The 24,646-nt window shown below is 42.4% G+C and overlaps 1 pseudogene; it reads right to left on the bottom strand.

Annotated features, from left to right (window-relative positions):
* Nucleotides 1–353: 353 nt before the first annotated feature.
* Nucleotides 354–2,530, bottom strand: LOC127184222 (high mobility group protein B1-like; annotated as a pseudogene).
* Nucleotides 2,531–24,646: the final 22,116 nt, after the last annotated feature.

Raw genomic sequence — 24,646 nt, 5'->3', positions numbered from 1 at the left:
GAGGGACACTGATGTGTTTTCCGAAGTAATTACTTCAATTTATAATCATGCAAGCAAAGTTTGTATAGTCCCTAATGACTTACATCTTTGACTGTTATTGTTATTATCGAATTTTACGTTTTGTATTACTATAGTCAGTATAGTACATATATATGCATATATATATAATTACTTCATACTACATGTATGAAATAATTTTCTGACTTTATTAGTGTCTCTGTTAAAAATTGTAATTATTTTACTCCTCTCCAATTCTTTAAAAAAATTTTTTTTCTTCAAAAGGAGTGAGTTATGTACAGGAGGTTTAAATGCTTTATAGACAAGAAAAAAAAAAAAACTGAGCTAGAACCAACTTACTCATCCTCTTGTTCCTCATCCTCTTCATCCTCCTCTGCATCTTCCTCTCCCTTCTTTTCCCTGCTCTTTTCAGCCTTGACCACCTCCTTTTCCACTGCGTCGGGCTTTCTTTTAGCTCTGTAGGCAGCGGTGTCCGTTGTGCACTTCTTCCGCCTGGCAGCCGTCTTCTCACAGGGCTGCTTGTCATCCGCTGTTGTTCCACAGTTCCTCTAGTTTCTTTGTAACATCACAAATGGGTAAGCTGAGGTGTTCTCCTTTGGTTTCTGGGGTGGTACTCAGAACAGAAGAAGGCTGAAGGAGGCCTCTTGGGGTGCACTGGGGTCCTCAAACTTATTTTCGGCCTCCCCTTTGGGAGGGATGTAGGTTTTCATTTCTCTTTCATAGTGAGCCTTGTCAACCTTTGCCATGTCTTCAAATTTCCCCTTTTTCTTTAGCAGACATGGCCTTCCACCTCTCTGAGCACTTCTTGGAGAACTCTGAGAAGCTGACAGAAGCCTCCGGGTGCTGCTTCTTGTGCTCCTCCCGGCAGGTTTGCACAAAGAGTGCACATGAAGTATAGGAACCAGGCCTGACTGGGCTGCCTGCCTGTCTTGCTGTTTCATGCCCTGTTTCTAGCAGCTTCCATGTCTGTGTTTATGTTGGTTAGCTAGTCATGTTTACTGCTCTGAGAAGGCACCCCTCCCCTCCTCGGGACTCTTCCTCCTGTGTGTAATCACCTCTTGAGGGATTTCACCTGCGAGTGGCATGCCTGTTTTGCTGCCTATAAGAAGGCTCTTTGAACACTGAATAAAGACTGCCGCTGCTGCTGCTGCTCTCTTAGCATGAAGGACCCGCTGTGTTATTGTGTGTGTATGTGTATGTGTTAAATTCGCAGTCCCCTCACCCTTGATTCAGTACTATGGTGGCACGGGCGCCACAAGTGGAGCTTCGACCGAGATCGGGGAAAGAAGGGAGGAAGCTGACAGATCGCCTGGGGAAGCTGGCCAGCACCTCAGGGAGGTAGGAAACGGGCGTATTGGAAATGGGTGCCGCAGGTTCGTCCACAGTTCTGGTGGACTAGTGAGATTGTTAAAGGATTAAGGCACTGGGATTAACCATGTGAATGTTAAAGATTTTATAAAACAATAGAATTGAGTAGTCCTTGGTTTATGGTATCAGGAGAGCTAAATATCCAAGATTGGGATCAGGTGAAGTCTGATCTCCAGAGGATTTTACGAAGGGAAGGGTCCAACTGTGTTCCTATTGCTACATTTTCCTTATGGCATCTTGTTAGAGATGTGCTTAGGAACAAAGATGAGAAAATAAGAGAGCAGCTAGGAAGTATGGAACTTGCCCTGAGTGAAGTGCAGGAGGAGCAATCTGTAAAATCTTTGGTCTCATCTGAGATTGCCTCTGATATATCTTCTTCTAATTCTGAGGAGGAAGAGGCAACTTTAACCTCTGAAATACAGGCCCTAAAGAAGAAGTTGAGGGAGTGTAAGATCAAAGAAAAAGAAACTAGAGGAGAGCGGCCCCTGGTGTATAACCCAGATTATCAAAGTCAATTATCTTTGGCAGAGCCTTCTGCTCCCTCTTGGGGAGTAGTCTTTCCAGTAGTTCTTGGGCATTACGTGTGTCCTGTTATTCCACAAGAGTCATCCCAGCCTACAGGAAACCATTTGGGCTCTGCTGAAGAGCACCACCCCCATTCTGATGCCAGTAGGTCTGAGCAGACCAGCATGTCCATATTTGACTAATTGCAGCCTGGGTAGGGCTGCTATGCCTGAGGATCTGGAAAGGAGTAACATTATGGGGACATTTGTCTTGCTGTTTCATGTCCTGTTTCTAGCAGCTTCCATGTCTGTGTTTATGTTGGTTAGCTAGTCATGTTTACTGCTCTGAGAACGCACCCCTCCCCTCCTTGGGACTTGTCCTCCTGTGCGTAATCACCTATTGAGGGATTTCACCTGCAAGTGGCATTCCTGTTTTGCTGCCTATAAGAAGGCTCTTTGAACACCGAATAAAGACCGCCGCCGCCGCTGCTCTCTTAGCATGAAGGACCCGCTGTGTTATTGTGTGTGTATGTGTGCGTGTTAAATTCACAGTCCCTTGCCCTTGACTCGGTACCATGGTGGCTCGGGCACCACAATGAAGACGTTTTGCCTCTCAGCTTCTTGGGGTCTCTTCTGCCCATGTTTGGTTGCTTTTTTTTTTCCCACAGAGTTGCCCAGCGCCCTCTGGCTCATGCTTGCCCTGGTGCTGTCTCTGTGGAGCTCAGTGCACTGCAGTGGCTGTGCTCCTCTTCAGTTCTCGTACGCATCTTCTGTGTACTTCATAGAACTTATTTACCCTATTGTATCATGAACACTGCTGTTCTGTAGGATCCGATGTATTGGAAAATGTTGCCTTTTAGTTTGTGGCCTGTGATCTAACAGTCTTTGATAAATGAGGCATTACAGGAGCTTTTAGAAAATGTAACACAGTCAGTGTTTACCATCATGGCTTGCATTAAGAGATCTCTCCTATTTTGAAGTCACAAGCAGGTGCTCCTAGATTCTCTTCCAAATTACCTATAGCACTTTACTTCTCAATCCATGTGGTGAGGGAGGGAGGGAGGGAGGGAGAGAGGGGGGGGTCCAAAACTTAACCACTTAGACACTTTCTCTTGCATAGGCCACAGCAGTGCCAACATTGAAGACAAGAAGCAAGGCATCCTGCAGGGCCCAGTAGGTGTCTCCTTAATGGATTTGTGGGAGTACCTAGTATTTCCAAGCAAGCTCTTCCAGGGCTCTGTACTATAATTTACCATGAGACCAGAATGTAATGGAGTTTGCAGGCATATGACACCATGCTCAGCTTTCGAGGGGCACTGCACAACAGCAGCTCGGAAGTTATCAAATATAGAAGATGCTTCCAGGAGCAGACCGGGAAATGTCCCACTGCAGGTTACGTGGCATGAAGGATACTTCTGACCAGACACTTGTGCTTGGTAATCATCTTCCCAGGCCAGAAACAGTTCATCAATTAGGCATTCTTATCAGAAATAATCTGAGCAGTACTCACAGAAGGAAACCAAAAGCTGGTGCTACACATTAGAGGGGAAAGTGTTTCGTTAAGCCTTTCTGTTCTTACAATGTGTGTATGCATGTGCGTGTGTGTGTTTGTGCGTGTGCATGTGTGTATGTCTGTGTGCATGTGCATATGTGTGTGCGTGTGTGTGCGTGTGTGTGTTTGCAAGGTTAGGAACTTTTCTTTCTTTTTTTTTTTTTTAAAGATTTTATTTATTATTTATACAGTATTCTGCCCACATGACAGAATAGGGCACCAGATTTTACTATAGATGGTTGTGAGCCACCATGGCATGGGCCATGTGGTTGCTGGGAATTGAACTCAGGACTTTTGAGAGAACAGACAGTGCTCTTAACCTCTAAGCCATCTCTCCAGCCCTAGGAACTTATTTTCATTCATTTCTATCTATCAAGCACTACATATGGTCTAATCCGTTTTCTTCCTGGATCTTCACTGCCAGCTCAGGCATTTTCCAGGCTTCACTATACTTGTAAATTTGGCACTTGATCCCACTCCGATACCCCACCACCCGTGCCACTCACTACCACACATCCCAAGCATGTTCTCAGAAGCCTTGATGTTTAGAAGGAAGTCTGACTGTTTGGGCGAATAGGTCCTGCCTGTCTTCAAGAGCTGCATTCATCTGCCAACTCATCTGGGCTGCAGACACAGTTGTGCAAACCTTAATCTAGGTGTCACTGTGAAAGAACTTCGCGTATGTGAGAGGAGTCCCTGATGGGCTGACTCTAAGTAAGAGGATTATCATGGATGACGTGGGTGAGCCAAGCCTGAGCTATTGAAAGACATCAAAGGAAGGACAGGTTTTCCCATGAGAAGACAGTGGAGATGGCAGCTTTGGTCTGTCCCCATAGAGTCTCACTGAGCCCCGGACTTTAAGTCCTTATAGCCACATGGGCCACCGGTGGCGGTGAGGAATTGCTTTGGCTCCATGTCCTGCTGCCTTCCTGTCCCAGCATACATAAATACCTAAACTGTTCAGTTCTGCTTTGGTTTGACTTTGACTAACATACTATTTCGCTCTTTCATGTAAATTACAAAGCCAGCTTGTTTTACTGTACAAAAGTGCATGTCTGGGTTTTTATTTATATTACTTTAATCTATCTGCTAATTTGACTGAAGTTGGTATCATCATCAAATCTAATCTTCCAACCTGTGTTGGCTACTTACATAGGTCTTCTTAATAGTTTATTAAGTTCACATTTTTATCCAAAAAGCTACAGATGCCAATTTAAAACCCCATTCATATCAAATATAGTTATAAAAATTTCATAGCTTAAGTAGCCATCATAAATATCTATGTAATTACTACCCAGGTAATGGAGCAGACACCATCTGAGGCTTTCTAAGTGCCCTCTCTGTTCCCAGCCCCTTCCCTGCCTGACCTTAACTCTCATCATAACATAAGCAGCTCACACTAGATCCTCCCAGTTCTCCACGTGAACCTTTCCAAAGATCTCTATGATCTGTCATTTTCTTGTATCCCTAATCTAATAATATTACATTTAAAAATTTTATTCTAAGTAAGGTCAACTTGATCAACCATTACCGGAAACATCAGCAGAGTTCTAGTTGTATCTTCTTTTACATTGCTTTTCTTCATGGCTACCTTATAAGATCAAGTCATTCTCTTTAATGCTTCGATCTTAATCGTGTCCACCCGCTGCATTCACTAAGGTTAGCTTCCCATGTATAACTTGCTGCTTCCATGTGGATCCTCGGATCATTGATAAACAATAAAGATTTCATTCCCTTTAAGCTTCATGCTGTATTCTTTTTTCTTGCCTTATCTTAATATATCTTAATATAATGAATCAATTTTTGAAGTGTGTGTGTGTGGCACATGCACACGCGTGTCTCTGTGTGTGTGTGTGTGTGTGTGTGTGTGTGTGTGTGAGTGAGAGAGAGAGAGAGAGAGAGAGAGAGAGAGAGAGAGAGAGAGAGAGAGAGAGAGATTATCTATTTGTTTGTATCTGGCTACAGTTTTTAAAAGAAATTCCTTAACGGTTCACCAATAAGGAAGGCATTTTTATAGTTTTTATTTTTGGTAGATTAACTTTATCAGATCAGTGAGTTTTTTGTCTATATTATTTTGGAAAGGCACTTAAAAATCTGTAATCGTTATTGAATGTTATTGGTGTTTATTATGCATCTTGACCTGATCCTACCATCTCTGAACCTATTATTACTAGACAGTCACGCTGCTGGCAGCATACACTACAGTCACTGTGCTGTTGAATCTGCCCTGAACAAATTCACTTAGACCACAATCAATTGACATGTTTGTACTTCTCTTAATTCGTGTCACTGATGATTCGTTTAGGGCTTTTGTCCTCATGCTCATCAGGGACCTGGAATTTCTGATAGTCATGTCTAGACTGGGCATCCCATTAATACACAGCTCATAGAAAGAGTAGGGGCATACTTTCCTTCTTTTTTTTTTTTTTTTGAAGTGGCATAAGAGTGGGCTCATCTCTTTCTTGGATACACAGAAGAGCTTGCTTCTAAGCTGTGTGGATTTTGTCTTTCTTTGTGGGAAGGCCGTAAACAGTGATTTAATGTACAGGTGGAGCATACATCATTAGATATTGCTAGTGTGGGAGTGTCTACGGTGAGTGACTGACCCAGCTGCCCACCATTGCCTTGCTGGTCTCTGCCCTTTGCCAACCCTCAGGGGCTGCTGAAGGGCATCTCTTAAGGGGACTGTGTGTCAGGAGTGCTCAGTCTTAGCCTGGGGAAACAGAGGCACAACTCCTCCAGTCTCGGCACTGTAGAAAGCCTGCCCCTTCCCCACTGGGCTGAAGGCTTTGATAAGAGGGAAAGACAAGTAGGAGCTGTGGTGAATGCTAGGTGGATGAAAGGGCAAAGGAACATGGGGACATTGAGAAGTGAGCAGGGGTGTGATGGCCCAGGACAGGGGCAATCACAGAGCCATGGGGCACATGCTGGAGCAGGGGGTGGAGCCCAGGACTTTAATGCCAATGACACCTTCTTTACTATGTGCCAGCTTTGCCCACTGTATGTGATTGTAGATTGACAGATACTTTCTTTCAATATTCTTGAGACATTCATCCTGTCACACTTGGGTTTCACTATCCTGTGAGAAATTAGTTTCCAATTGAGCTGTAAATTGTTGGTTTTTTAAAAAAGCCTTTTTCCTACTTGGGTATTTTACAGGTGGATGAGCTCATGCCTGTCAATTCTGCTCATCCCCCCTGCCCACCTTGGACTTTGTGATCTGAGCATTGAAAGCTGTCATCAGTACAACTTCCTCATATGTTCTGTCTTCAGTGCTGATCTTCCCCGTTCTGAGTTATTTTCTTCTGGGCTGTTTTCTGCGTCCTCTTAACCTTTTTCTCATATTTATTCGTGAATTCAATTTTCTGTGGTGTCCTTTAGGTGATTATTTCTACCTCACTGATTCTTTCTTCAGCCATACCTAATCCATTGCTTATCCTATATAAAGTTTCATTTCTAGAAGCTGTATTTGGTCCCTTTTCAGAAATCCATACCCACATTGGAAAGTCTTGTTTATTTCTTTGAAATGTTAACAATGCTTGTTTTACATTTTATAGGATCTCAGATGTCGCAGTAGTGGGTCTTTCGTGACTTCTGACTGTGGGATGTTGTTTCCACCATGCTTCTGGGCTAGCCTTGAGCCTTGCTTCCACTATGCTCCTGGGCTAGCCTTGAGCTCCTGGCAGCCCATTTTGCCTCAGGCTCCAAATGCTAGGGTTGCAGGTCCGTGCTGTTATGCCCGATTCACTTACTGATTTTAACTCAAGTTGCTTATTTCTTCTGGCTTGTTGAGCTTTTACTATGCAGTACAAAACAAACAAACAAACAAAACACACACACACACACACACACACACACACACACACACACACACACACACACACACAGAGTTTTGCCTGTGAGAAACCACTAAAATCCTGAACTTGAAGTGCTTGGCTTCATGACCACTGTAAGTTATGTTTCTATGTTGAGACTTGGTGTGGATTAGAAACTGAAATGCATTTTCTTGTGAGCTTGTGTTAGCAGTTTTGAGTGAGAGACTGCTCCACCCACACCTGTCCTCCAGAAGAAATACAATGGGTAGATAAAACATTAGTCCTGTTTTCCTTGGGGTGGGGTTGGGGGAATTGATGTTGGTGGTTGGAAGCTCGGCGTTACTCACTGTGGACGTCCCTCTTGGAGGTCTGTACTGGGTGGCATTTCTCTTATGCAACGCTAGACTTCTCGGCAGACATCCTGAGGACACCGGTGATTAGCCAGCACATTTTGGGAGGAGAGTTTTCTTTTGGATTTTAGGAGATCAAAACAATGCAGTTGGCACTAGGCTAAGATGATCTTGCCATGAGAGAGGACCTGTCAGATATTTCGTAACAGTAGTTCCAGTTCCACCAACATTTAAACACTGCCCAGGAAATAACAAGAAAGAAGGAAGACTCAAAGCTTTCAGAAGTTTCAGATCTGGGACCTTCCTAAGATAGCCACAGGAAGCATGCATTGGTTCCTTTAGCCAGTGTTTGTTCTGTGGGACAGCGCTGTTCTACTGCAGAAAATATAGTAAGAAGCACAAGAGAAAAATGCCCATCGAGGACTAGCATTTCTTGCATTAGTAAAGTCAGTGCTAGGCAGCCTCAGCTCCGAGCAGATGCGTTGTCAAGTTTTGTCATCTACCAACCATTTACCTTTATATTGCTAAGACCAAGCTTACAGCCTACACATGGTGGCGTCTGTGATGAAATTAAGACCTTCTCTAAGCAGCCAGTAGTCCTTGCTCATTGTCATCTACCGTGTATAATTTAACGTAAAACAGAGTATAAAATATGCAGATGAGAAAAAGTCTATTTTTCAGAAATACAAATATTATGTTACCACGTCTAGACCAACACACGGTGTGCATTGCTCTTAGTTTTATGAGTTCATTATGCATGAACATGTTGCGTCAATCCAATCACCCAGCCTTGGTAGGGTCTCATACATATTTGTTAATAACAGAAATATTACCTTGAAAGAGTACCAGAGCACCCCAACTTATAGGCTTGAATCCATCACGTTTCATCTACAGATAAAATACCTTTTAATAAAATCATCAACATCATACTCCTCTAAAGCCCATTTTTGTTTATAATACTGAATACACTCTATGCGTTAGATTGTGTTAACATGCTCCGTTTTTATTGCCTTGTCTTGTGCAGTTGTTCGAGTGAGATATCTCCCGTAAGTCTTGTGCATTTTCCTAAGTGTTGGCTGTTTGAGGAGGATTTGGCTGTGTGTTCTTCCTGCAGGAAGTATGTCACTGGGAGCGGGTTTTGAGGTTTCAAAAGACCCATACCATCCCCAGTGTATTCTCTGTGCCCTTCTTGCCCTTCCAGGTCTGGACTCTCAGCTGTTTCTAAGGCCTTGGCCTCATTTCATGGCCTCCAAGCCTTGAGGAACCATAATCCCAATTAAATGATCTCTTTTGTAAGTTGCCCTGGTTAGGGCATTTCAGAACAGCAATCAAAATGGAACTAGGTATCCTATTTGTTGTGGTCATTTAATTAAAATTGCTCTCATAGAATTTCAAATCTTCCCAAAGCAAGTGTGGCAAGGCAGGGCCTCTCCTTTCTTTGTCTTGTGTCCAGCTTTGCTGCTATGTCCTAAAACCTGCATTTTCAGTCTGGACATCTTTTTCTTGTTGATTTGTATCGCTGTCATTTTATTAGAATGTGGCTTCCATATTTATTGATATTGCTTAGTATATATGATTTTCACATGTATATAGTACAAGACAAAGCTCTCTTCTGTGTCCCACTCTCTCCTTCCTGTTATCTCATGCAGACAGAGGGGGAGTCATGTTCTTTCACACAGTCTCTGTTTAGAGCTGAGGTAGGCCCAGCCAATTAATTGGATATCAGTGTAGCTAGAACCTTTGACAGAAGCAATCTCAGAGAGGTGGGATTTGTCTTGGCTCATGGTTTCAGAGGCATCAGTCACTCAGCGTGGAGGTGTGGCAGAGTAGCTCACAACCTGGCAGCTGGGAAACAAAAGAGTTACAAGAAAGACAGGCAACATCGAGCTCCAAGCACCTTGGTCCCACTGACCTACTTCCTCTATCTAGGCTTTACTAATTCCCCTTTCATCACCTTCTAATAATGCCGCTATAGTTTGAGCACCCCCAATGGAGTGATCTGTTTTTTTTTTTTTTTAATCATAGCCCCCAGGGCCTCATTGTCTCCTGGAGTGTCATCCCAAATATCACTACAGCATGCTTCACCCACCAATTATATTGATTAGCAGGGTTAATCATTATGTATGGTAATCAGTGATGGGACTAGAAGGTTCTTGAATCTGTTCACCTGAATCTTTTTGAGTGACTGAGATCCTACTGGAAAGAGTTGGCCGTTGCTGTCTTCCTTTTGGATTGCTGAGAGGCAATTCCCTTCAGAAACTTTCCCATTGGAGTTCATGTGGATCCCCTCAGTGAATCCTATTTCCAAAATCACAGTGCCATGGTAAGTTCTAAGACTGGTTTAATTTGGGAGGTATCTAGATACAAAACTGTCCAAGGAATCTCTAGTTATCTTTCATCAATTTTTTTTTGGATAGGGAAGTCACTATTTCTCCAAGAAACCAGAATATAACATCTTTACTAGGTAATAGGTAAAATTCATGGTGGGTAGTTTTTTAAATATTATATTTAACATCCACACATGCATATATTAATATATGTGGATCCAGTCCATGTCACCATTCCCTCCTCTCTATTCCTTATTTCCTACTCTTCCTTCCCCTTCCTGTTTATTCTCTCTCTCTCTCTCACTCTCCGTTAGTGCCCACAGAGTCCATTTAGTGCTGCCTCTATATGAATGGGTATGGAGCCATCTATTGGAGCATGGGTCACCTCTCAGAGGCCACATCCCCAAGGAAAGCTGACTCTCTCTCTGTCTCTCTCTGTCTCTCTCTTTCTCTCCCTCCCCCCAGTGGCCATCACCTGCCAACAAATAGCTCCTTAGACAGGTGTGGCATTTAAGCTGGGATTTGGGTTGACTTGATCTTGTGAAAGTCTTGTGCATGCAGTCTTAGCCACTGTGAGTTCATGGGTACAGCTTGGCTGCCATGCCCAGGAAACGCTGTTTCACTACACACATTCCTTCTTTCTGCCTCCTTATGGTCTTTCAGTTTCTTCTTTCTTGATCCTGGAGCTGCCTCACCCAGAGCTGAGAACTTCATAGGCTTTTATTCTCTACATTGTTAACTGGCATAATTACCAGCTATGCCTAAAAGAGGCTTCTCTGGTGAGGGTTGAGAGCAATATTAATCTATGGGTATAAGATACAAAATTAAGGGGCAGTTTATGAGTATGTCTGTTTAACTCAGCAGTTCTCAACCTTCCTAATGCTGCAACCCTTTAATGCAGTTACTCGTGTTGTGGTGACCCCCCCCAACCATAAAATTATTTTCATTGCTACTTCATAACTGTAATTTTGCTACTGTTATCATTCATAATGTAAATAGCTAGGATGTAGGGTGGTCTTAGGTAATCACTATGAAAAAGTCATTATCCCCAAAGGGGTCCTGACCCCTCTCTTCTAATAGTCATATTACTAGGCTGTCCCCTATGACCTTCCAGTCATAGTTTTTCACCCTGGCAGTTATTGTTACTAGGTTTCTAGGTTCTGTTCTGCAAAATAGGCTTTAAATTTAATTATAAAGTGGTCGGCATAATATTCATACCACTATTGCACCACTGCACATATATTTTTTAAAAAGATTTATTTATTATTATATATACAATGCTCTATTTGCATGTACATCTGGAGGCTGGAAGAGGGCGTCAGATCACCTCATAGATGGTTGTGAGCCACCATGTGGTTGCTGGGAATTGAACACAGGACCTCTGGAACTTGCGAGGCAAGTTGGTAATGTAGCCAGCAGGGATTTACAGTTATGCAGTACTAGCTAAGACTTTTCTTTCTGACTAGCATGCATAGAGTCTTCCATAACTATGAAAGCTAGCCAGTAGGACTAAAGCTCCCAGGTTAATATCAACTTCCCTTTTCTGTGTCCTGTGATTCAGGTAAGGGTGTTTTCAGCAACAGGGTCTTATCACTGAGTTCCGGAGGGTAGTCAAGAGCTTATGTTTGAAGGGGTCTATGGGTCATTATTCACCAACAACTCAAAAATAGGTAACCTATGTGCTGAGACATGACTGAACTTTGGGGTTACTTCTCCCTGGAGGTATGGGGACCACCCCACAGACACTGAGCTAAAAAGGATGAAGCTGAGTCTGGAAGTGATGGGGTCTACAGAATTCTGGTCTGGCTGCATTTGGTGGAGAGGAAGATCTTCTCCGAGGATTTTAGAGTTATAGCTCTTTTCGATTGATGAGTGATTATCATCCTCACCCAAGAGAGAGAAGGAGGAATGAGGCAGTTCAGGCACCAGCGGGCAGGAGCAGCTCCTTGGCAGGCAACAGCGGGAACTTGGGCCAGGCTGCTGTTGCAGCTCAGGGCTCCGACACTGGCTGGGCAGTGGCAGTGGTTTGTGCTAGCTTGCCAGTAGTTGGTGGCACTCCAGGCAGCGCAGTGGTCATGGTGACTGTGGGTGGCTGCGGCGGGAGCCTGACCAGGCAGGCGGGTCTGAGGGTCCAACAACGAATGCTTCAGAGAGAATGCGGCAACCCAGTAAAAACAGTCAGTCTCAGATGATGTTCAGTGAGGTAGCTTGCGCTCCTTTATTAATGAAACAGCCCAAGTTCTCCTTTTCTGTGGTGAACTATATAAACCTTGGGAAGTGAGTGGGGTAGGGGGTGAATACCTTCCGTAGGTTGGGGCTAGCATGATGCTGACGCTATATTTGCACCCTGGTGCCCATTACATGACTCATTAGGTAAATTGGGGGTCATCAGGTTACATGCTCTGAGGCCGGCAGAGAAACAAGGAGGGAGCGGTCCCACTCCTGCTGGTCTCAGGCTGAGATTTTAAATCTCAAATTTGAGATTTCTGAGATTTGAACACACTCCACCTCGCCAGTTCCATGCCAGTTCCTCTGGTGGCATGGTCCACGGGGTGCCCCACACTTTTACATACCAGCCAACCTCTTCCAACCCTCACAACAAGAGGTAGGAGAGAAAGAAGGCTAGAGGAGAAAGGGGGCATAGATCTCTTTAGACTACTTCCCGCTGATTAGGGGTGTCATCATCAGGATATCTCCAATCAACAACCAGCAATCTAGCAAACAGCAAAAGCAGGGGCAACAGCAGGGACCACCAGCCGCAGGGGGAGCAGCCACGACCACCACCTTTCTTGAGGCTCCGGCATTTTATATCCTCTCAAGAGTCCCCAGAATTTCAAACATAAATTGTCTGAAGATGGCAAATATCATGCCCTTCCTAGAGCACAAGGCAAATCATAATTAGCTGCAGTGGACAAGCAGTCCTATATTCCATACTTGGAATTAAAACAAAAATATACTCATATGACATAACCAGGTTTTAACGAAACCAAAATTCTCATTCTATTTTCCCCTTTCTGTTATAAGCCACTAATTTGTTTAAACAGAAACTAAACACCTTTCAGACCAGTGGCCAAGGTTTCCGCCCCCCCCAAGCCCTATGCCCCCCACCCCTGCCCCGATAACCTAGAGACTCTCAGCTGCTCTTGTCTGAAACAGCTCACACTTTTTGCTGTGGGCCTTGAGTTGGCAGTCCCCCTCCCCCCACTGCCCCAATTTGTTTCCCAACAGCAAGAGATTACCTTGGATCTCTCTCTTGGACATGCACTCACTGGTTCAATGATATCCTTTTTCACAGCATCTGGAACCTCTGGGAACCCTATGGTAACACGAAATTAGTAATGCAACAATTTTCTTTGCCCAGCTAGTTCCCAAATAATAGGCACAGAGAGACTATGATTTATTTAATTAGCTTAAACGCACAACAACTAGCGTTATTATTCTATCCTAATCCTCTAAGATAATATAGCTACCTCCCAGACAAAACCCCCACAATACTTGCATTTATGGCTTTCTACGCTTTAGTTGCCCTCTCATGGTGTCCTTTCCTCTCTCCTCCTTGTAGCTGAATCCCTCTCTCCTGTTTGTTTCCTCCCCAGAGGAAAGTCCTACCCCTATTCTCTCTATTGCCCAGTGACTTGCGGGCCACCTTGCTCGACAAGACAGAGAATAAATGGCGAGCCATGTTTACACAAACTTGAGGCAGGAGATCCTTAGAATAAACATTACAATGCATGCCCAGATTGAAACCAGATAGTAGCATGGAGAAATTGGCATATGAATGATACAAGGGTAAACTGTACACAGTATACAGTGACAGCATGTCAACATTCCTCCCCTTAAGGCCAATATAAGGCTTTTCTTCTTCCTTACACATTTCCTAGGCATTTGTTTGGAGAGCCCATTGCTGCCAGAAACAGCTTGTTTGCTTCTATGGTGGGAAATACTGCACTACTCACAGTTAGCACACCAGGCATTCTGACATCTGGCTCTGAAAGTACTGTACTTCTCACAGTTAATGCACCTCACTTTTTGAGATCTGAAGCTTTTAGTGACCCAGTTTCCTTGTAAATGGCCAAATTTACCACAATTAATGAGTTGTGTCCCTTATCCATTGATCCATTGGCACTGCCATGCCTTTAAAGGTCTAATAATTCCTTTACATTTGGTATTCCCATCTCAAATGCCAAGTTTCTCTATCAACACATGTCTCACGTCTAGGTCTGATAGGGTTTTGTTTACAGCTGAAACCAATCTTTGCAAGAAATCAGTAAAGGCTCCCTTAGGGCCTTGTACAATCTTAATAAATGAGGTGGATCTTTTCACATGTTTCTCACATTTATCCCAAGCTGTTAAAGCTGCCAGGCCATATTGTTCTATAATGGCATCATCAAATTGAATCTGTTCTTGTAGATCAGAATAATACTGCCCTTCACCAAGCAATCGATAATGCTGATTCCCCCTTGCTCTAGTTTGCTGTTCTATATTCTTGGCTTCCTCCCTTCATCACATTAACCACTGTAACTGCTGACTGGTCTCTAGCACAGCTGTTACCAGACTCTAACAATCTTGGGGAATAACTCTACTTTGGGTTGCCCAGTTACTTAGTATTTGTTTCACATAAGGGAAATGCACTCTGTAAGAAATCATAGCTTCTTTAAAATGGCTCGGATCTATCATTTCTATAGGACGACAGGTTACCTCATCATTATCATGATCAGCATCATTAGCAGGCATGTTCTAGGAAAACAGATTGTGATTTTGTAGTTCCAGGCCACCCCACCTCTGGTGGTTCAATTAGCTCAAGATTAACCATTTTTCTCTAAACAGGTTGTTTTTCCTTAACCCTGTTACCCTACCTGGCCGTGTCATCCTCCTGGCTACACATCTGGCTCTCTGCCCCACCTAGGGGCTGCAGGGAATTGAAACCACAAGTTCATGGCCCTGCCTGGGGCCAAGATCTGACTTCTAGCCTAGTTAGCTCCCCTTCTTCATTCTGTGGGCATCTCCTATTCTCCTGCTTAGTCACTGGGCCTGAGCCCCTTTGTTCTCCCTTTTCCAGCTCTGTTATCTTCCCAAGTGCTTCCACCTCTACCCACAGCTTTTACATTTCCATTTTTCAAATTGCTCAGCCATGCTTTCAGCCTTTGTTTGTTTGAGACAGAATACAGGAAGAATAAGAATGAGAATGAAAAGGAGGAGGGAGGAGGAGGAGGAGGAGGAGGAGGAGGAGGAGGAAGAAGAAGAAGAAGAAGAAGAAGAAGAAGAAGAAGAAGAAGAAGAAGAAGAAGAAGAAGAAATAGAAAATACCCCTGGGAGGAAAATGGGAGAGAAACCAGCAGCAGAAGCTGCAATAAACCTTTGCTGACATCTTAAAACTGAGTAGCCATCCCTTCTTACCTTGCCACTTCCTCGATGGCATTAGAAATCAGATTTCCCATTCTACTAAGCCCCAAGCACCACTTGTGGTCTCTTACCTATTATTACCCTTCTCCTCCCTAATCTGTTCCATCCCCCAGTACTAGGTAGGAGAGAAAAAGGATAGAGGGGGAAGGGGGCATAGATCTCTTTAGATTACTTCCTTTTGATTAGACATGTCAAGTTCCTTGGGGAAATTCCAATCTTTGTCATCAGGATATCTCCAACCAGCCCAGCAAATCCAGCAAACAGCAAAAGCAGCAGTAGAAAACATCAGCAGCAGGGAGAGCAGCTGCCATTGCCTCTCTCAGGGCTCTGGCTTTTTTTTTTTTTTTTATACCCACTCAAAAGTCCCCAGATTTCCAAACTTAAACTATGTGCATCTGGCAAAAATTATGTCCCTTCTAAAGCATGAGACAAATCATAGTCAACTGCTGTGGATAATCTGAAGCAGCCCCATATTCCCACACCTGGGATTAAAACAAAAACATATTCACACAACATAAATTTGTTTTTAAAGAAACCATAATTCTTTTAAAATATATTTTATTAATTTATTCATATTACATCTCAATTGTTATCCCATCTCTTGTATCCTCCCATTCCTCCCTCCCTCCTGCCCTCCCCCTACTCCCCTCCCCTATGACTGCGACTGAGGGGGACCGCCTCCCCCTGTATATGCTCATAGGGTATCAAGTCTCTTCTTGGTAGCCTGCTATCCTTCCTCTGAATGTCACCAGGCCTCCCCATCCAGGGGATGTGGCCAAATATGGGGCACCAGAGTTTGTGTGAAAGTCAGACCCCACTCTTCACTCAACTGTGAAGAATGTCCTGTCCATTGGGTAGATCTGGGTAGGGGTTCAAAGTTTACTGCACTTATTGGCCTTGGCTGGTGCCATAGTTTGAGCAGGACCCCTGGGCCCAGATCCACCTGTCATAATGTTCTTATAGAAGAAACCATAATTCTTACTACACTAAGTTTTTTTTAAAAAAAAATTGATAGCCTATGTAGTTTAGGGAGGAAGAAGGTACAGTCCATCCTATGGTCACAGAGATACTCTTAGTATCTTAATGGCTAATATAATTTTAGAAATTTTACAAGCATAATCCAGTGATTTAGTGTAATGACATTTTGTAAAAGAGGGCCTGGAATTAAAAAAAATTTTTTTTTGTTTTGTTTTTTTAAACAGAGTTTTTCTATGTAGTCCTAGCAGTTCTGGAACTCACTCTGTAGACCAGAGTGGCCGTGACTTACAGATATCTGCCTGCCTCTGCTCCCAAATGTTGGGATTAAAGGCATGTATTGCCACTGCCCAGCTCAGAATGATTTTTAAAAAAATCACTGTGTTGATTTTTTTCCAAGTCAGTGTCCTTGGGCATTTTTTGCTTTAATAGATATTTCTTTGTAAATGTGCTAAATTCTTAGTGGCAGCAGCGGCTGTCTCCGGTATCAGTAGCATTCCATAGAGGATGCTATTATGGATGAGATCAATTACCTGGTCCCTCCTGCCTCTCAGGACATGGGAAAGAGGCTTAGGAAATCTCCTAAGAGCCAAGATAAGAGATCCCCAGTGGAGCTCATTACCTGGGCAAACTCAGACCAGCTAATGAAGAGCAGAAGGAAGAGTCAGCCAGTCAAGAGCAAGAAGACACAGAAATAGATAGGGCACCCACAAGGAGGCATAAGAAGGCAGGGAGATAGAGCACCCACAGGGAGGCTTCCTTTAAAATAAGTCTAAGAAAATAGTGATAGACATTTCCTTTTGTGGCTATATAGTTCAACAACTAAAAGAAATACTGCTAGTTTGGGCTTTAACAAAAATGTAGGTTGGGATAACCATGTTACCTGGCCACCACACCGATTTTGAACCATTAGTAATGTGTTGCACTGGTTCTCTCAGCCTTTCCACACTGATCCCCTTTGTGTGTGATAGCCTGTTGCCATGGTATCGCCAAGCCTGCTTTCCTGAAGATGGACCTGCTAATAGGATTTTCTATTTTCAGTTTCAGGAAGGGAGTAGAGAGAGGGAAGAAAATTTAATTATTCCAATTTATCTAACGAGTTCCTTGAAGGACTGTGAAAAATTGGCTATTTATACATAGAGGCGTTAAAACCACCCCCGATAAATTTTTGTCAATATACGTTGTGCTCAAACTTTTAAAAAATTGATTTTTAAAAATTCACTTTCAACTTTCAGTACTGAGATTTATCCTAAGGCCTTCGACTGCTCTGCTACTGAAGCTGCAACTTCAACTGGACTTATCTTCATTTAAAATTATATTTATTTATTTGTGTGTGTGTGTATATATACACTTACCATGATGAGAGTATGGACAATGTCAGAGGGCAATTCTGGAGTTAATTCCTTCCTTCTACAATTTTGCTTCAGAGGATTGAACTCAGGTCCCCAGACTTGGTACAAGTACCTTAGTACCTTTACCAGGTGAGCCATTTCATCCCCACATTTGCCTTCCTTTTAGATGGAGTATGGTCTACTGATGCAGTATTGCACCTTACAGAGCAGCATGTTTTAGAATTAAATAAGGCTTTTTACAAAGAAAGGTGCTTTATCAGTGTAAGATGCTCTTCATGTCTACACTCCCTGGAGAACTGGTGACGTCAGTATTTCCTAGCTATTAAGACTAGTCTTCTGGTAATTTTAGCAGACTGTTTATTATCTTAATAAAAATGAGGTTAAAAAAATCTTAGAGTTAGGATCCCCTTATGTTCCGCTACTTTTTTTTTTTTTTTGGACTGATTTAAAGGAAGAATTAGGCATATTATATAAATTTTTATTATTTAATTGATTGAGAGTAATTAATTAAATTTTATATAGTTAGAAGTCTCCATGTCACCTCCATCATAGTCTAATTATGAGGCAACAATTGGACCTATAGTGGATTTTCCCAGGACCATGTACTTTGAAGCTGTTACCTATTCACAGTCTTCACAGATGAATTTTTCTTTGTCATTAGAAGATAGAGAAGTATATCTTGCTGCCTGGCATCACCTGAAGTTTCTGTTGCTTTGTCTCCACCTACCCAGAAACACCTTTATCTGAGTACCGCCCCGCCCACCATCCATGCGGGCATGGCAGGAGCAGACTTAGCTTGGGCGTTGTTGACTTCCTCTTCCCCTGCACACTAACTGCTGACCAGCTGTCTTTCCTGACTCCAGTCTCCATTTGTTTAAAACATTTATATCCTAAGATGTCTTGGTTATCCTGTTGTCCTGAAATCGGGACAGTCACAGAAGAACTAGAAAGGAAATAAGATGTCTTTGAAGTTACTTAATCCACAAAGCTATCAGTCATTTGTAGGAATGACTTAACAATCTAAAGGACATTGCTATTTTGAATTTCCTAAATCTTTTCAGAAATGCATGCATGGCCTCTCCTGTTACTTAGGAATAAGTGTTGGAAGACTGCTGGGAAGGCTCTTTCAGAGAAATGATTTAAATTTGGTACAGAAACAAACAGGTGGAGATCATGTTGAATTACTCTGTTAAAATCTCTGCCAGTTTTAATCCACTTTTTTGTCAACATTATGATTTAAAAATTTGTTCCAATTTTTTTGAATGAAGAATTTACAGCTGCTTAAAAGATTTTGACTCAAAGCTGAATCAGTGTTAAAAGGTGAGTTTATTCTGAATGAAAATGAAGGGTCAAGGAGGGCTTGGATTTAGTTTACTGGGTTTTACAGGGACTGTTACGCTTAGCCAGACTTTTCAAGCTGTGTTGAAAATGGCCAGAGGCTGTGGTACAGGCAATATAGTTTGCCCCTCTGGTTTAAGTGGTATCAGCTTTGTTGAAAACAATTTCACCAAGAGTCAAATTACTTAAACCATTTGTAGCCTTAGACATAATAATTTTACTTTTAGAAAATGATTCTCTCTCTCTCTCTCTCTCTCTCTCTCTCTCTCTCTCTCTCTCTCTCTCTCTCATATAATTATATCCTCATATACATGGGGAAATAATTATATACAAAATATAGGTAGGACATTTTAAATATAAACTATTCCTCTTATGTTTTGATTTTGTTCCTTTACAGGCTAGATAGATTACATTCTTTCATCCTTTTTGAAAATTTGTTTGTAAACTTCATACATGCATATAATGTATTTTGATAAATTCCACATCCCTTTTCCCCCCTCCCGTGTTTCCCATATCCCCTGAACTTTTACCTCTCAACTTAATGTATTCTTCTTAAAACCCAGTGTGTCCACTTAACCATGCCAGTGTGTGCTTGGTTGTAGGACCATCCACTGGAGCATGGACAACCTATTAGGCTTCAGCCTGGGAGAAAACACCTTCTCCATCCCCTCGCAGCCATCAGGTACCAACAGCTCCTCGTGTAGAGGGGAGAGTTAGGGAGACCCTCCCCCATCCATTCTGGGATTTTGGCTGGCTTGGATTGTATGCAGTCTTGTGAATGCAGTTGAACCACTGTAACCGTAGTTGTTGTCTTGAAAGTGCCTCACAGCTCCTGTCTGTCCTTCTTGCCTCACTGACCTGGTCAATCCTCACACTGAGTGAGCATCTTCCACTTACATCCTTTGGGTCACTTTTTGTCCTGGTTGGAGAGAACCACAGCCAGGCAGAGTAACAGCAGCACCGTCGACTGATTCCTAGTAGCCTTGAGCGAGCGTGCTTTACTGACTTACTCAATGTGCACGCCAGCTGCCCCTTCTCTGAGCGCATCGAAGGCTTCAGGAGTGAGTGCTCCCTTCATCCCTTTCCCTCCTCTCAGGAGTCAGCATCTGATCCTCCCCTTGGTCTTTATGTTTTGCATTTCCTTGCTCTCCATCTCTGGGTTTCCAGCTCTTCCATATTCTCTGGCTCTCAAATGACTGTAGTGACGCCCCTGCCTTTAAATGCAATCGTTATGAATCTGATATCCAAATATGTGTCCATCTTCAGTCTTACCTTCTCTCTTCAGCCTCAGGTTCCAGTATTATCTTAGAAACCAGTTGACAGGGCCGCTGCCCACAAGCGTCTCCTACGTAGCCCAGGTTGGCCTTTTGAGCTGGACCTGTGGGTACGTGCCTTCATTTCATGCCTAGCTACATCACGTGCTTTCACCATCTCCCCCATGCCCAATTTTTTAAAAAAATGCATATTCCTCATAAAGATAATACCAACTTTCTTTACTATTCTCACAAATTTCCTTTTACGTAAACCAAAGTTATTTTTGAAGAGAAATGTTGATGTCAGGAGAAACAGAAATCTGCTACAATTAAAATCACAAGAACTCTTTTATCAAGTCTGTGAGTTTGGACGTATGCAGAAAGTGTTGAGTATCTAGTTTAACAAACATAAATGGTAGAAAATAAGAAACCTCAGACTCTATTAGGAATTGCTAGTGAGCCTAATGTTTATTTAAATATTGTTGAAAAATATAACCATTGCCAGTTTCTTAAGCTGTTGAATCTACAGTTTTGACAAACAGCATATCAAATGTGAGAGGTAGTTCTCAGGCGATGAGACACACAGTTATTTCCATTTGCAGAAATGCACCAGGCTCAGCAACATTAGCGCAAGCATCCCACTCACACACTTCTACCTGCAGGTGGGAACGGCCTCCACTCTCCGTGGCTGTCCTTCGGGAGCAGCAGAGATGAGGTGTGAGCGTTAGTGAGATGGATTCATATCTGAAAAGTAGATCTGCTCTAGCCTGTAAATTAGAAACAGTTTTCCAGCTCACTGGGTCTTGGATTGGAAAGTTGGAGGCTATCTTTGCAAAGTGGAAGAGGAATTACAGACATCTCACAAAATGGCCACCTTAGACAGAAAGCTCACACAGAATCATGGTCGTGGCTATACCACTATACCAAATTGAGGAAACAGAGTTAAAAAAAAAAAAAAAAAAAAAAAGAAAGAAAGAAAGAAAGAGAGAACCACAAATTTGGAATTCTTGAAAACAAATCCTGTATTCCCACTTTCCCATAGTTTTCTTGTAGCTGCATGTTTACTTTTTATTGCTCTTCTGTTTTGATACCTCAACTCAAGTTATTTCCAGGAAGAGTACAGATTAAAAAGATAATTAAGTAATCTTTATGGGCTACGTTATTTTCAAGGAATGTGATATTTACACAACCTAACGCTATACATGAACATAGTTTGAGAAACCAGGAGTTGCTAAAAGGACTTAAATTTTAAAACGCGATCCATGGGTGGCCCTATTGGCTTTCCCACTTTCCAGTCTGCAGGGACCATTTCCCACCAAGAGGGCTACTTGCTAAGGATGCCTTCGATTTTGTGTTCATCATTTTCATTGTTGCTTCTTTTGCTATAACCCTGTTGGTAGTGAATGTTTTGTGTTTGATCAAAATGTATTGCTCCATGATTTCTCTTTTGGCTTTCCCTTTCCCTCTTTTAGTCTCTCAACAAAGAAAATAGCATAATTTTCTTTAAATCGGTATTCAGTTTTATTTTGGCTATGAAAATGCTCCTTTTAGATGAGCCAGGTGGAACTATAGTATTCTTTCTTTCCTTCTTTCCTTCTGTTCTTTTTGTTTTCATTTATTTTTTGTTTCTTTCTTTCTTTCTTTCTTTCTTTTTTTTTTTTTTTTTTTTTGAGAAAGGTTTCTCTGTGTAGCCCTGGCTGTCCTGAAATTTGCTTTGTAGATCAGGCTGGCCTCAAACTTGGAGATCCGCCTGCCTCTGCCTCCTGAGTGCTGAAATTATTGTGTGTATGCTGGCCACTGCCTGGAGATTCCTTTTCTTCCTCGTAAAACGTTTTCTTTTCCTGGTGGTTAATAGCTGCAGTAGTTGTAGTTTACTTGGTAGCTTCATAAATTTGTTCTGAATACTGTCAGTTATTCAAATTTAAGTAGCCGTATTTAGAGCTTCTGTAGTTCTCTTTTTGGCCGGCGATAGTGATGCATACGTGTTGTCTCCATGGAGGCTAAGGCAAGTATTCCAGGCCACGCTGGGTGACTCAGAGTCTCTCCCCACCCCTTGCTTGGGAAGCCCTGCCCTTCTTACACATTGCGTAACCGGCTATCATGTAGCATTGTCTGGGTTTCATCTTTCTGGTCCTCTTGTTTCTTAGTTTATTCTTTGTTTTGGAGAAGCACATCCCTTGTTTGTTTTCTGATATCTATCTATCTATCTATCTATCTATCTATCTATCTATCTATCTATCTATCTATCTATCTATGTTAGGAAAGTGTCCCTGCCCCCAACTCTTAAGTTAGAGAATTTTTATTTACATGTTACTCTGATATTTGACCAACTGCCTGGTGTAGAATTTCAGGTTGGAAAATTTCTTCCCTCATACTTTTGACTTCTAGTTCTCAATTTGTTACTAAGTTGTCCGTTGTCCTTCCGATTCTAATAAACAAGTTACTAGAGCCTTCGGATTGTGTCTGTTGCCAGTCTGATGCTCCGTAGAGAAGGTATTCATGCTAGGATTTTTCTATACTGTTTAATGTGCAAACCAATTGTCTTTAAACCTGGGACTTTTTTCTAATGCTATGTTTTGACTATTTGCTTTCTCTGTTGCCCATTCTTTCTCTACTTGTTATTATTTGACTTGCTGTGCTTTTCTAATTTAGTATTTTCTATGTTTTTTTTTTTTTTCCTTAAAGTTTCTGTTGCTGTGAGAAAACAACATGACAAAAAAGCAGCTTGGGAGGGAAAGGGTTTATTTCATCTTACAGCTTGTAGTCCACCATCCAAAGAAGTCAGGCTTGAATCTGGAAGCAGGAACTGATGATGCAGAGGCCATGGAGAAGGCTGCTCACTGGCTTGCCCTCCATAGCTTGCTCAGTGTGCCTTCTTATACCCCTCAGAACCACAACCCCAAAAGCATCACAGCCCATAGTGAGCTGCACTGTCCCACATCAGTTACCAATCAAAAGAACAAACTATAGGTTTGCTTACAGGCCAACCAGTCTGGTGGGGCATCTTTTCAATTGAAGTTCCAGCTTTTCAGAAAAACTATTGCTCATTTCTAGGTGACATGAAAACTTTCCAGCACGTATGTTTTTTGTCTTTTTTTTTTTTTTCACCCTCTGAAAGATATTTTTCTTCCTTCTACCAACTGTTTAATTTCTAATACTGTAAATTTTGATTTCTCTTTTTGTGTGTGTTCTCTGCATATTTAAAAACAGTGTTTTGTTTTTTCTTTATAGAGACACTAGCTCTTATATCTTTGAGAATATTTCATAAATATTTTATTTCTTTATTTTTGCAGTGCTGGGGACTGAACCAGCCTGCAGTATACTAGGGAAATACTATTCCATTGAGCTATGCTCCCAGCATTCTTTGGGGGAATAGTCATGACACTGGAAGATGACTCTATCCTTTCCCTGTTATTTGATCTACTTTGAAATACTGTCTTCAGGTCTCTAGTGATCTGTCTGCTCATTGCTTAAAATGGAACATGGAAAGCTGTTCAGAATCTCTGTGTTTGTGAATGGGACTGGCTAACAGGGGTCTTAGCCATATGGCATTTACTCTTTCAACATCTTTAGGGCATTACTATAGGCCTGGCAATGTTGGTATGAACTTTCATTGTACTTTGTTGTGTCCTCAGATCCCACAGGGAAAATTTCTCTTAATTTTACTTAGATAGTTGCCTTAGACAATCTTGATTATTTTCAATACAAGGAGGGAAACCCATTTATACTTGTGATGCCAAAGGAGGTCGGTTCTCCCAGAATCAAATTTTGTTTCAGTTGAGTCTATGTAAAGGTGTATTATTTACACAGTTGAAGTGTCTTGGAGAGGCAGGTCATTCCTCTGAAATGGCAAGGAGGATTGTGTGGTTTGCATTTATCTCAGGTACCAAAGCAGAGAGCTTTCCTATCGACCTGCCTGGAGGGGAGGAGGGAAAGGTGAGGCCTAATGGCTGTGGGCAGACAACCATAGAAAAATAGTCACATGCCTGAGGGAGGGTGATTATGAATTTGTGGCCATCTTGGGCTACATAGCTAGATCCTATCTTAAATAAACAACCAACTACACCCACATCAAAACTGGCATCCACACTAAAGGAATGCTGGCAATGGAGGAGGGGCAGAACAAATGCTTTAAGAAGGACTCCACTTGCAGAAAGGGCTGCTAGGAGCTACTATGTTACCCAAGTCTGAGATAAAGAAAACTACTTATTGTAGTGATGCTGGGAATTGAGCCTAGAGCCTTGCATGCACATTGTTGGCAAGTGCCTTACCACTAACCCCCCCCTCCAGACCCATGCACACACACTCACACACGCACATGCACACGCACACACACATTGAAAGCTTCTGTTCTGTTTTCCCTTCGTGTGACAATAGTGAGTGAGGCCAAGC

The sequence above is a fragment of the Acomys russatus genome, chromosome 32 (assembly GCF_903995435.1).
Source record: "Acomys russatus chromosome 32, mAcoRus1.1, whole genome shotgun sequence".
Taxonomy (NCBI): domain Eukaryota; kingdom Metazoa; phylum Chordata; class Mammalia; order Rodentia; family Muridae; genus Acomys; species Acomys russatus.
Note: the sequence above shows the minus strand (reverse complement) of the source record. Positions and strands in the feature narration are given on the sequence as shown.